The sequence below is a fragment of the Mesoplodon densirostris genome, chromosome 1 (assembly GCF_025265405.1).
Source record: "Mesoplodon densirostris isolate mMesDen1 chromosome 1, mMesDen1 primary haplotype, whole genome shotgun sequence".
Classification (NCBI taxonomy): domain Eukaryota; kingdom Metazoa; phylum Chordata; class Mammalia; order Artiodactyla; family Ziphiidae; genus Mesoplodon; species Mesoplodon densirostris.
Genome location: NC_082661.1, coordinates 1,904,201 through 1,918,968, shown reverse-complemented (window position 1 = coordinate 1,918,968; position 14,768 = coordinate 1,904,201). Strand labels below are relative to the sequence as shown.

General features: G+C 41.4%; 1 protein-coding gene across 1 annotated transcript in view; it reads right to left on the bottom strand.

The window, feature by feature from the left end:
* Window positions 1–14,768, bottom strand: part of TCERG1L (transcription elongation regulator 1 like) — a 205,553-nt gene that overhangs the window by 80,459 nt on the left and 110,326 nt on the right. The gene's annotated exons all lie outside the window — the stretch shown is intronic.

Genomic DNA, 14,768 nt, shown 5'->3' with positions numbered 1-14,768 from the left:
TTAATTGTTTAATGAGAAAACACAGCAACTCCAAGAAAGAAGTGTTAACTCCTTCTTGGACTCAAGCATTTAATAACTCGACATGATCCTTGACGCTGGTTTTGGTCCCTTGGGGACACGCCCCTGTATGGTCCCCACCGAGGGGGGCCTATGATCCTCTCTCATGGAGACACCAGGCAAACATCCCTCCCTGGGGGACCTGTGTGGGCACATGCCAACACCCCCCCCTGCCCTCCTTGCAGTGGGAAAGGTGAGCAGGGCCCCATCACAGAGTAGACGGTTGGGGTTCCCAGGCCACCTGGGTGGGAGCTACACCCGTGAGCAGCCCCAGGGGAGAACCTCTCTGTTTCCTTTCCTGGGTCCTGGTGACAGCCCATGCTGTGCTTAAGGGCAGGACTGGCTCCAGTTAAAAATATAGAAACATCAAATTGGTATCATTTAAGTTAATTTTTAAACTTTCTTCTCTATTCGAGAATGCACTAAGCAGAGGTGTCAAGACTCCTCTGTTTAAAGCGCTGGGATGTGAAGAGCTCAGCCTGTCCTGCCCCACAGGCCACTGGGTCCCCTGGGTTCCCCTGGGTGTCAACCTCACAGCAGCCAGGAGGCCAAGCCAGCCTAGCCCCAGGAACCTGGGAAGTTCAGGCACAGCCCAACCACCGGTAAGACCACCATGGAGGGCTGGGAGACGGAGGCTTCCAGCAATTTCTTCAAATCCGAGGTCATTAAAGCAAGGATCACAGATTTTTATTTGATTTGGGTTTTGAGGTTAATGGAAAGGTTACTAATTTCTGATCTACAGCAGACGAATAGAACTGCACTGGCACGTCACAGTGATGGAAACAGCACACACACAGCGACGGTTTTGTCACACCGCTGATCAGGGCGGGTCCTTCCATGAGAGGGGGCCCACGTACCCTGATTCCCCAGAAGCCACTTCTGATCTGACCGCAGGGGGTGACTGCCAGTAGGTTCAGTGGTCACCGCATTCTCGTTCCTGCAGCTGGCGACAGCAGTGCCCCGAAAGGCTCACGACAGTTTCTTCATGTTTTGGTCAAAACATGTGGCAGGTGTGGCCCTGCTCTAACGTGGCATGAGGTACAAGGTGGGTAGAGGGAAGAGAAAGGCACGTGAGGACTTGAGGACACGGGGAGGGGGAAGGGTACGCTGGGGCGAAGTGAGAGAGTGGCATGGACGTATAGACACTACCAAATGTAAAACAGATAGCTAGTGGGAAGCAGCCGCATAGCACAGGGAGATCAGCTCGGTGCTTCGTGACCACCTAGAGGGGTGGGATAGGGAGGGTGGGAGGGAGACACAAGAGGGAGGGGATATGAGGATATATGTATATGTATAACTGATTCACTTTGTCATACAGCAGAAACTAACACACCATTGTAAAGCAATTATACTCCAATAAAGATGTTAAAAAAAAAAGAAAAAAAGGAAAGGCACGTGAAGCCAGGTGAGCTGCAGTCCTCAGGACCAACCAACCCTGCGGCCAGGGGCCTGGGAGAGGACAGGACAGGTCCCTCTGGAGCTGGCAGGTGAATCTACAGGTGGAGGGGGGGTCCAAAGATGGATAGGGGTTGGGACAAGGGGGTGGGAACAACTTATGGAGACAAGGAATAGCAAGTCCCAGAGCTGAGACCCACATCCGGGATAGGACTCGGACCACAGGTGCCAGGGCAGGTGACAGAAGGCAGGGCCCAGTGGGGAGATAAGGCCACTCAGGCCAGCAAAAGAGCAGCCATCCCCCTTCCCCCCCACCACGTGGATATGACAAGGAGCAGTGAAAGCTAAAAATACGAGGACAACGGCATATGAAATTGTCAATATAAATAATGTTATACATACTACATTATACATAGTATATTATAGAGTGCTTTATACATGTAACAAAATAATTAAATTTTATTTTCACAGTGAAGATTTTTTCAAGGCTACTAGCTACTGTTACTATTATTTCATAGAAAAGGAATCTCAAGAGAGGCCTGTAGCAGCCTTAGGAGCCTTTTGACGATGCTAAAATTAAGTGTTAGAGTCTTAGAGTTCAGATACTGTATTTAACACATTAGTTATCTTGGCATAAGTATTCATGGCCTCAGATTTTAAAACATCCTCAAAGTACATTTTTATATAACCTTTAGTTATATATGGAAGAGAAACACATGATGAAATATATTCATATTCTAAATTACATCATTAAATTTTATCCAATAGGAACATTTATGTAAAAAAAAAGAAATTGAATATTAAAGCAATTGTAATATAAAAGGGAGATTTGTGAAACCCTTGTTGCTGGAATGGGAATTATAATCACTGAGCATGTTCTATTATTAGCAATGTCCAACCCCATGAAGAGGAGGTGTGTGGCTGAGCCCTTGGGTTTGATGTAGCTGTTGGAGGGGATTCTCATCTTGGGGAACTTTAGGGCTCAGGACAGGGGGGCACAGCCTCCCCTCAACACACTGCCCACCATGGAACTGAAGCAGCCGTCCCGAGTCTGAGGAATCTCCTGGGTCTGTGTGGTTGGGACATACCCTCTGGTTCTCCTGCTGGGGCTGGGCCCTCCCCCAGCAATGGGTCCCTGGCCTGGGAGGAGGGAGCTGCAGTGGGGTTCAGTTAGGGACAACCCTCTCCCTTCACCTGGTTTGGGAAGCTCAGGAACCAGGGAGTTCGGCACAGCAGCCACTGCATCCTGGGGTACCAGACTGGTGTTGGGCTCAGCACAGAGACTGGGGTTCGGAATCAGGCAGGGCTGGGAATCTAAACCCAGCTTAGCCACTTATTAGGCCTGAAATATGGGGACAATCTCTCACCTCCTTTGAGTTTCAACTTTTCCAACAGACCAGGAAAAATAATACCTTAGTCAGCTCAGGCTGCAATAACAAAATACCATAGATGAGGTGGCTTAAACAACAGACATTTATTTCTCTAGACTCTTCTGGAGGCTGGACGTCCAAGATCAGGGTGCTGGCACTGTGGGGTTTTGGTGAGAGATCTCTTCCTGGCCTACAGATGCCACCTTCTCCAAGAGTTTTCATATGACAGAGAAAGACTGCTCTGTGTCTCTCTTATAAGGGCACCAATCCCATCATAAGGGCCTCACCCACATGGCCTCATCTAAACCTAATGACTTCCCAAAGGTTTCACATCTAAATCCTAACACATTGAGGGTTACGGTTTCAACATATGAATTTGAGGTGGAGGGGGGGCAGGAACATTCAGTCCATAGCAATACCACATGAAGATTCTGGCTGTGGACAGAGATACTGAGTATACTACAGTGCTGAGCACAATGTCTGCCAAGGCGGGTGCTCATGCAATGGGATCCTAGCAATAATTGGGGCAAAATCATCCTAAACTAGCCTCATCTACTGCACAGGGTCTGCCTGCCATTGAGCAGGCAGAGAGGACCCCAGCCTGGACGGAGACCCAGGAGGGGCCCTGTGAGTCAGAAGCAGAGGGGCTCCCTGCGTCCCTGCTCCCCACGTGTGTAAACTCAGCCCCAGGTCCAGTTATCTTCCATGCAAAATACAGCTTGTTCTTCTGGCCAGATCTTCAAAAAAATTGTAGTAGCAACTATTCTATCATGAAAAGTTTAAAGTTTGCCAGCCCTTTGCAAATACTATTGGAAAGACCATTTATTGCTCCAAAGCATCATCGCTCATGTTAAGATGTAGTTGCAAATCAGAACACAGAAGTCAAAACCATTCTGGCAGACCTACCACCAGTCCCTACCATCAGGAAGCTTGCACAATCCTCTTAGATAGCCTCATCCACCAGAGGGCAGACAGCAGAAGCAAGAAGAACTACAATCCTGGAGCCTGTGGAAGGAAAACCACATTCACAGAAAGATAGACAAAATGAGAAGGCAGAATACTTTGTACCAGATGAAGGAACAAGATAAAACCCCAGAAAAACAACTAAATGAAGTGGAGATAGGCAAGCTTCCAGAAAAAGAATTCAAAATAATGATAGTGAAGATGCTCCAGGACCTCAGAAAAAGAATGGAGGCAAAAATCAAGAAGGTGCAAGAAGTGTTTAACAAAGACCTAGAAGAATTAAAGAACAAACACCTAGAAGAATTAAAGAACAAACACCTAGAAGAATTAAAGAACAAACAGACAGAGATGAACAATACAATAACTGAAATGAAAAATACACTAGAAGGAATCAAGCAGAATAACTGAGGCAGAAGAACGGATAAGTGACCTAGAAGATAGAATGGTGGAATTCACTGCCGTGGAACGGAATAAAGAAAAAAGAATGAAAGAATGAAAAGAAGTGAAGACAGCCTAAGAGACATCTGGGACAACATTAAACACAACAACATTCACATTATAGGGGTCCCAGAAGGAGAAGAGAGAGAGAAAGGACCCGAGAAAATATTTGAGGAGACTAGAGATGAAAACTTCCCTAACATGGGAAAGGAAATAGCCACCCAAGTCTAGGAAGTGCAGAGAGACCCAAGCAGGATAAATCCAAGGAGAAACACGCCAAGACACATAGTAATCAAATTCACAAAAATTAAAGACAAAGAAAAATTATTGAAAGCAACAAGGGAAAAAATGACAAATAACATACAAGGGAACTCCCAGAAGGTTAACAGCTGATTTCTCAGCAGAAACTCTACAAGCCAGAAGGGAGTGACATGACATATTTAAAGTCAAGAAAGGGAAGAACCTACAACCAAGATTACTCTACCTGGCAAGGATCTCATTCAGATTTGATGGAGAAATCAAAAGCTTTACAGACAAGCAAAAGCTAAGAGAATTCAGCACCACCAAACCAGCTCTACAACAAATGCTAAGGGAACTTCTCTAAGTGGGAAACACAAGAGAAGAAAAGGACCTACAAAAACAAGCCCACAACAATTAAGAAAATGGTAATAGGAACATGAATATTGATAATTACCTTAAACATGAATGGATTAAAGGCTCCAACCAAAAGACACAGGCTCGGTGAATGGATACAAAAATAAGACCCATATATATGCTGTCTATAGGAGACCCACTTCAAACCTAGGGACACGTACAGACTGAAAGTGAAGGGATGGAAAAAGATATTCCATGCAAATGGAAATCAAGAGAAAGCTGGAGTAGCAATACTCATATCAGATAAAATAGACTTTAAAATAAAGAATGTTACAAGAGACAAGGAAGGACACTACATAATGACCAAGGGACCAATCCAAGAAGATATAACAATTATAAATATATATGCACCCAACATAGGAGCACCTCAATACATAAGGCAACTGCTAACAGCTATAAAAGAGGAAATCAACAGTAACACAATAATAGTGAATGACTTTAACACCTCACTTACACCAATGGACACACCATCCACACAGAAAATTAATAAGGAAACACAAGCTTTAAATGACACAATAGACTAGATAGATTTAATTGATATTTATAGGACATTCCATCCAAAAACAGCAGAATACACTTTCTTCTCAAGTGTGCAGGGAACATTCTCCAGATAGATCACATCCTGGGTCACAAGTCAAGCCTCAGTAAATTTAAGAAAATTGAAATAATATCAAGCATCTTTTCTGACCACAATGCTATGAGATTAGAAATCAATTACAGGGCAAAAAACGTAAAAAACATGAACACATGGAGGCTAAACAATACGTTACTAAATGACCAAGAGATCACTGAAGAAATCAAAGAGGATATCAGAAAATACCTAGAGACAAATGACAATGAAAACACGATAATCCAAAACCTATGAGATGCAGCAAAAGCAGTTCTAAGAGGGAAGTTTATAGCAATAAAATCCTACCTCAAGAAACAACAAACATCTCAAATAAACAATCTAATCTTACACCTAAAGGAACTAGAGAATGAAGAACAAACAAAATTCAAAATTTAGTAGAAGGAAAGAAATCATAAACATCAGACCAGGAATACATGAAATAGAAACAAAGAAAACAATAGCAAAGATCAATAAAACTAAAAGCTGGTTCTTTGAGAAGATAAACAAAATTGATAAACCTTTAGCCAGACTCATCAAGAAAAAGAGGAAGAGGACTCAAATTAATAAAATTAGAAATGAAAAAAAAAAAAGAAGTCACAATGGACACCGGAGAAATACAAAGCATCCTAAGAGACTACTACAAGCAACTCTATGCCAATAAAATGGACAGCCTGGAAGAAATGGACCAATTCTTAGAAAGGTATAACCTTCCAAGACTGATCCAGGAAGAAATAGAAAATATGAACAGACAAATCACAAGTAATGAAATTGAAACTGTGATTAAAAATCTTCCAACAAACAAAAGTCCAGGACCAGATGGCTTCACAGGTGAATTCTATCAAACGTTTAGAGAAGAGCTAACACCCATCCTTCTCAAACTCTTCCAAAAACTTTCAGAAGAAGGAACACTCCCAAACTCATTCTATGAGGCCACCATCACCCTGATACCAAAACCAGACAAAGATACTACAAACAAAGGAAACTACAGACCAATATCACTGATGAATATAGATGCAAAAATCCTCAACAAAATATTAGCAAACAGAATCCAACAACACATTAAAAGGATCATAAATTTGTATGGAGACAAAAAAGACCCTGAATAGCCAAAGCAGTCTTGAGGGAAAAAAACGGAGCTTGAGGAATCAGACTCTGTGACTTCAGACTATAGTACAAAGCTACAGTAATCAAGACAATATGGTACTGGCACAAAAACAGAAATATAGATCAATGGAACAGGATAGAAAGACCAGAGATAAACTCATGCACCTATGGTCAACTAATCTACGACAAAGGAGGCAAGGATACACAATAGAGAAAAGACAGTCTCTTCAATAAGTGGTGCTGGAAAGCTGGACAGCTACATGTAAATGTATTAAATTAGGACACACCTTAACACCATACACAAAAATAAACTCAAAATGGATTAGAGACCTAAATGTAAGACCAGACACTATCAAACTCTTAGAGGAAAACATAGGAAGAACACTCTTTGACATAAATCACAGCAAGATTTTTTTGATCCACCTCCTAGAGCAATGGAAATAGAAACAAAAATAAACAAATGGGACTTAATGAAACTTAAAACCATTTGCAAAGCAAAGGAAACTACAAACAAGGCGAAAAGACAACCTTCAGAATGGGAGGAAATATTTGCAAATGAATCAATGGACAAAGGATTAATCTCCAAAATATATAAACAGTTCATGCAGCTCAATATTAAAAAAACAAACAACCCAATCCCCAAATGGGCAGAAGACCTAAATAGACATTTCTCCAAAGAAGACATACAGATGGCCAAGAAGCACATGAAAAGCTGCTCAACATCACTAATTATGAGAGAAATGCAAATCAAAACTACAATGAGGTATCACCTCACATCAGTTAGAATGCGCATCATCAGAAAATCTACAAACAACAAATACTGGAGAGGGTGTGGAGAAAAGGGAACCCTCTTGCACTGTTGGTGGGAATGTAAACTGATACAGCCGCTATGGAGAACAGTATTGAGGTTCCTTAAAAAATGAAAAATAGAACTACCATATGACCCAGCAATCCCACTGCTGGGTATATACCCTGAGAAAACCATAATTCAAAAAGACACATGCACCCCAGTGTTCATTGCAGCCCTATTTACAATAGCCAGTTCATAGAAGCAATATAAATGCCCATCGACAGATGAACGGATAAAGAAGATGTGGTACATATACACAATGGAATATTACTCAGCGATAAAAAGGAACAAAATTGAGTCATCTGTAGAGACGTGGATGGACCTAGAGACCGTCATACAAAGTGAAGTAAGTCAGAAAGAGAAATATTGTATATTAACATATATATGTGGAACCTAGAAAAATGGTACAGATGAACTGGTTTGCAGGATAGAAATAGAGAAAAACAAAAACCGTTCTGCTGCAGCAGTGAATCTAGGTGCATCTGTGTGCTGTGTGTGCTGTGTGTGTGTGTGTGTGTGCATTTCTAGGCTTTAAACCAAGTCATGCTGCTGAATATTCTAGATCGTTTCACAGGTCCCTGAGTCACCAGTGTGAGTGGACATAGGAAAAAAGGCCTGAAGAATTTTCTCATGCCTCTTAGCAAAGTTCATCTTGCATGGTCGTTGTATAGACAAGAGGAAAGCACACAATGAGGGTCTATCAGCATAAAGACAGCGAGGTGCTTGGAGCCTCACTGAGTGGCTTTCTGTTCCCTATATCTAGCAGGGGGCCTGGCACCAGTAGGGCCTCATTAGGTATATATTTAATAGGAATAAACACCTATTTAAAATTTTTTTCTTAGATATAAATCATGACATGTGATAAATGCATCCTAACCTAACCCACTGGTGTGATTTAAATGAACAGATACTTACAAGGGTGTATGCCCAATGCACAAAAGTGTCCTTATGTTTCTTAAAACTCTGCATGGCTAAAGCAGAAGGTGATTTGGAGAGAGCTATGCCGATTCCCTGCATACTTGATGTGGTGGCCATGGATTTACATACCCCCCGCTTCAGCATTTGTAGGCTGGTTGTTCTCCAAAGAGCTCATACTGAGGCAGGTCTGAGTTTCTGCAGACTAATCTATGTGAAGCTGCAGGCCTGGCCGAGCTGATTTATTTTCAATTTTGATGTAATAAAATTAATAGCGCAGTTCTATGTCAGTTGATGAAATTAACTCAGACTTTTTTGGGGGGGCAGCCAACATCTTTCAGTTATTTTCTTTATTTTCAGAAGGGAAGTTGTTTCAGTCATTTGATACAAATGGCTTTAATTAGTTTAAGGCAAACATAACCTTTAAGAAAAATACAGGCTGGGGACTGCAGGTCTGTGTGCTACAGGAGAAAAAACAGTGCAGTGCCCACAAGTTGGTTTGTCATGGCTGCTGTATAATCCGATTTGGTTCGATGTCAGAGAAAACAACCGATCACCTGGGAGAATGATTCCTCTGTTGAGGCCATCCAGAAGCCAGCCCATTCCCGCACACAAACGTATTTTTATGACAAGTGCAGGTGCGTGGAATGATGGGGACGAGGAGATCCACTGCATCCATGTCCCGTCTATTCTGCTCGGTGCCACCCAAGACAGGGCTTGCACTGGCTGAGAGCATAGGAGAAGTTTTCTAAGGGACTTGCATTTTTAATGACTAACTCTTTTAAAGGTATTAAACATTAAAAACAGTCAATCCTATACTTACCATGAAGCACCTGGTAAAAAGAGACCCTTTGTTTTGGAAATACTCAAATGAAGGTTCTTATCTTAGGTTTACCCTTCCCCAGTTCTGTGGGGCTGGTTACCACCTGGGTCAGCTCTTTGTCAACTAGAATCAGAATTATTGGTCCAGAAATCAGCCTTTCGGTTGTAAATCTGACCTTGGACCTCCCATGCCCTTCAGTGGCACCCTTCCTCCACAGGACAGAATCCAATCCATTCTTTCCTTGTCCTAGGACTTGTCAATCATGTTCTCTAGGACTCCTGCTGCTCTGAACCCCTCCCCAGAATAAGCACAGGGTGCAGTTTCACGTCCCCACTGTGTCTGCAGTGATTTCCTGCAAAGGGGGCGCAGGGCTCCTCCTCTCCGACGCTGACCATGACTTTCCACGGTGAGCAGCGTCCTTGCTCCGCCCTGTGCTCTGTCCTTTTCTTATCTCTTTACTGAAACTATTGGTCGATGCATCTGTCCTGGAAGATAAACTCCATAAGGTAAGAGCCAGGTACCTACACTGGCACTGGTGTTCAGCAGGGATCATCCGACCCCTTTGGCCAAAGTCACCTCCCCACTTTGACTATTCCTTCTCTCTGTATCTGGTTGGGCTGGGCTGTTGGCTTTTCCGCACTCCCTGTGCCTGTGCCTCTGCACTAGAGTTTTCTGTTTGCTGGAACTTGCTTCCCTCTCTGCCTGACAAAGTCCTTCCCTCCACAGTTGCCAGCACCACTGTGCTCAGTGCCACTCGGAGTAAAGACCTCATGTCCTTCTGTGTTTTAAAATCTGTGATATATATTTCTATTCCTGCATATCACTTTTAAATGACTGATTTCATAGCTGCGAGCTCCTTGAAGACAGAAGGAGCTCTTTTTTTAAAAAACATCTTTATTGGAGTATAATTGCTTTACAATGGTGTGTTAGTTTCTGCTTTATAACAAAGTGAATCAGACATACATATACATATATCCCCATATCTCCTCCCTCTTGTGTCTCCCTCCAACCCTCCTTATCCCACCCCTATAGGTGGTCACAAAGCACCAAGCTGATCTCCCTGTGCTACGCAGTTGCTTCCCACTAGCTATCTATTTTACATTTGGGAGTGTATATATGTCCAAGCCACTCTCTCACTTCGTCCCAGCTTACCCTTCCCCCTCCCCGTGTCCTCAAGTCCTTTCTCTATGTCTGTGTCTTGATTCCTGTCCTGCCCCTAGGTTCTTCAGAACCATATTTTTTTTATAGATTCCATACATATGTGTTAGCATATGCTATTTGTTTTTCTCTTTCTGACTTACTTCACTCTGTAGGACAGACTCTAGGTCCATCCACCTCACTACAAATAACTCAATTTCGTTTCTTTTTATGGCTGAGTAATATTCCATTGTATATATATATGCCACATTTTCTTTATCCATTCATCTGTCGATAGGCATTTAGGTTGCTTCCATGTCCTGGCTATTTTAAATAGTGCTGCAATGAACATTATGGTACATGACTCTTTTTGAATTATGGTTTTCTCAGGGTATATGACCAGTAGTGGGACTGCTGGGTTGTATGGTAGTTCTATTTTTAGTTTTTTAAGGAACCTCAACACTGTTCTCCATAGTAGCTGTATCAATTTACATTCCCACCAACAGTGCAGGAGGGTTCCCTTTTCTCCACACCCTCTCCATGCCTTTTCATCTTTAAATCTACTTTAAATCAACTGTGAATGACACAAAGTAGGTACTTAATAAGTGTTGAATGGTTGAGTAACTGTGCACACAGATGGATGAATCTACCCCCTGGAAGAGGTAAGTGTGCTTGTCAACTGTCCTCTCTCCTGTAGAGAGCAACCAAACGAAGAGGAACAAATCAGCAGACAAGCAAGAGATTGGACGTGATGTCTGGCAAGAGCCGAGGCAGGTGTGGGGTTTCTACTCCAGAGCCAAGCCCTCCGCACCAGTCAGCTAAGGAGCCCACTACAAAGGGCGAGCTCCCAGCACACCCACACCCAACCCCAGGTGAGATGTGTCTACAGGGGCTCTGCGGGAACACAAGAGATCACAGCAGGAGCTCACTTTTCTACTGGCTGATTCTAAAGTGTGGATGGGCAGCCCAGGACTGCCGGACACCTGAGCAAGTCTGCCGTGTGAAAGAACAAGGTCAACTGTAAATACAGGGCAAAGAGTAACAGTGGATCTCAGATTACAGAGGAGAAGGCAAGACATCCTACCTAGGGTCTATTCATGTTTACATAGTGTCCTTAGAGGGACTGGAGAAGGTACTTTATCCATGAAACAAGATCAAAGTGCTATCAAAAAATAACAATCAGAAAACATAAATAAGACCTGTATGAAAGAAAATTATAAGACACTGATGAAAGAAATTAAAGATGATACAAATAGATGGAAAGATATACCATGTTCTTGGATTGGAAGAATCAACATTGTGAAAATGACTATACTACCCAAAGCAATCTACAGATTAATTGCAATCCCTATCAAACTACCACTGGCATTTTTCACAGAACTAGAACAAAAAATTTCAAAATTTGTTTGGAAAAACAAAAGACCCCGAATAGCCAAAGCAATCTTGAGAAAGAAAAACGGAGCTGGAGGAATCAGGCTCCCTGACTTCAGACTATACTACAAAGCTACAGTAATCAAGACAGTGTGGTACTGGCACAAAAACAGAAAGATAGATCAATGGAACAGGATAGAAAGCCCAGAGATAAACCCACGCACATATGGTCAACTTATCTTTGATAAAGGAGGCAGGAATGTACAGTGGAGAAAAGACGGTCTCTTCAATAAGTGGTGCTGGGAAAACTGGACAGGGACGTGTAAAAGTATGAGATTAGATCATTCCCTAACACCATACACAAAAATAAGCTCAAAATGGATTAAAGACCTAAATGTAAGGCCAGAAACAATCAAACTCTTAGAGGAAAACATAGGCAGAACACTCTATGACATAAATCACAGCAAGATCCTTTTGGACCCACCTCCTAGAGAAATGGAAATAAAAACAAAGATAAACAAATGGGACCTAATGAAACTTCAAAGCTTTTGCACAGCAAAGGAAACCATAAACAAGACCAAAAGACAACCCTCAGAGTGGGAGAAAATATTTGCAAATGAAGCAACTGACAAAGGATTAATCTCCAAAATTTATAACCAGCTCATGCAGCTCAATAGCAAAAAAACAAACAACCTCATCCAAAAATGGGCAGAAGACTTCAATAGGCATTTCTCCAAAGAAGATATACAGACTGCCAACAAACACATGAAAGAATGCTCAACATCATTAATCATTAGAGAAATGCAAATCAAAACTACAAAGAGATATCATCTCACACCAGTCAGAATGGCCATCATCAAGAAATCTAGAAACAATAAATGCTGGAGAGGGTGTGGAGAAAAGGGAACACTCTTGCACTGCTGGTGGGAATGTGAATTGGTACAGCCACTATGGAGAACAGTATGGAGGTTCCTTAAAAAACTAAAAATAGAACTACCATATGACCCAGCAATCCCACTACTGGGCATAGACCCTGAGAAAACCATAATTCAAAAAGAGACATGTACCAAAATGTTCATAACAGCCCTATTTACAATAGCCCGGAGATGGAAACAACCTAAGTGTCCATCATCGGATGAATGGGTAAAGAAGATGTGGCACATATATACAATGGAATATTACTCAGCCATAAAAAGAAACGAAACTGAGCTATTTGTAATGAGGTGGATGGACCTAGAGTCTGTCATACAGAGTGAAGTAAGTCAGAAAGAGAAAGACAAATACCGTATGCTAACACATATATATGGAATTTAAAAAAAAATGTCATGAAGAACCGAGGGGTAAAACGGGAATAAAGACACAGACCTACTTGAGAATGGACTTGAGGATATGGGGAGGGGGAAGGGTAAGCTGTGACAAAGCGAAAGAGAGGCATGGACATATATACAGTACCAAACGTAAGGTAGATAGCTAGTGGGAAGCAGCCGCATAGCACAGGGAGATCAGCTCGGTGCTTTGTGACCGCCTGGAGGGGTAGGATAGGGAGGGTGGGAGGGAGGGAGATGCAAGAGGGAAGGGATGTGGGAACAGATGTATATATATGACTGATTCACTTTGTTATAAAGCAGAAACTAATAAAAAAACATAAATAAGCTCTAGGAAACTATATATATATATATATATATATATATATATATATATCCTATTATAATTATATATACTTATGTTTATATTTCCCAAGGAGCACTTTCTTACTCTATAATGTATATAAATATAATATATGTATATATTTATATTAACATATGTATATTAATATAGATATGGATATATATAATCCATACAGAAAAATAATAACTAGAGGTTTGAAAGGCACTATCAAGTAGATATCCCCAACTAGAGAGGAATGTGATAAAGATTTTAAAAAGAGACATGAACTTGGACTTGACAATGGATTCTTAGATATGACACCAAAAGCATGAGCAACAAAAGAAAAAAAGTAGGTAAATTGCACTTCACCAAAATTGAAAACTTTTGTGTATCACAGGACAATATCAAGAAAGTGAAGAGATAACTTGCAGAATGGCAGAAAATATTTCCAAATCAGGTATCTGATAAAGGTTTAGGAACCAAAATATATAAAGAACTCTTGCAACTTAAGAAGAAAAAGACAACCCAATTTAAAAATAAGCAACAACTTAACTAGTTATTTCTCCAAACAAGATACATAAAAGGCCAACAAGCACATGGAGAGATACTCTACATTATTAGTTCCTAGGGAGATGCAAATCCAAACCACGGCTAGAGACCACATCACACCCACTAGAGACCACATCACACCCACTAGAATGATAACAATAAAAAAAGAAAGGTAAGTGTTGGTCAGGATATGGAGAAATTGGAATCTCTGTACATTACTGGTGAGAATGTAAAATGGTGTAGCTGCTGTGAAAAACAGTTTGGTGGTTCCTCAAAAAGTTAAACATAAATCAACATAAGACCTGGAAATTCCACTCCTAGGTGTGAAATTTTCTCAAAAAATTGAAAACAGGTACTCAACAGATACTTACAGACAAATGTTCATAGCAGCTCTATTCATAGTAGCCAAAAGATGGAAATAACACAGAAGTCTATCAATGGATGGTTGGATAAACAAAAAGTGGTCTACCCATACAATGGAATATTATTCAGGCATAAACAATAATGAAGTACTGACACCTGCTGCAACATGGTTGAACTTTAAATAGTATGCTACATGAAAGAAGCCAGACACAAAAGGTCACCTTATGTGATTTCATTTATATGGAATATCCAGATTAGGTAAATCCATAGGACAGGCCATAGCGTGGTAGCTGTGTGGGGCTGAGGGAGGGAGGAGTGGGGAGAATTGACTAGTTAATGGATGAGGGGTCTTCTTTTGGGTGATGAAATGGTTTTGGAACTAGATAGAAGTCGTGGTTGCACATTTTGCGAATGCACCAAATACCACTAAATTGTTCACTTTTAAACTGTTAACTTTATGTTATGTGAATTTTACTTCATTCAAAAAAAAAAAGAGAAAAACGTAAGAAACAAGGAGACATA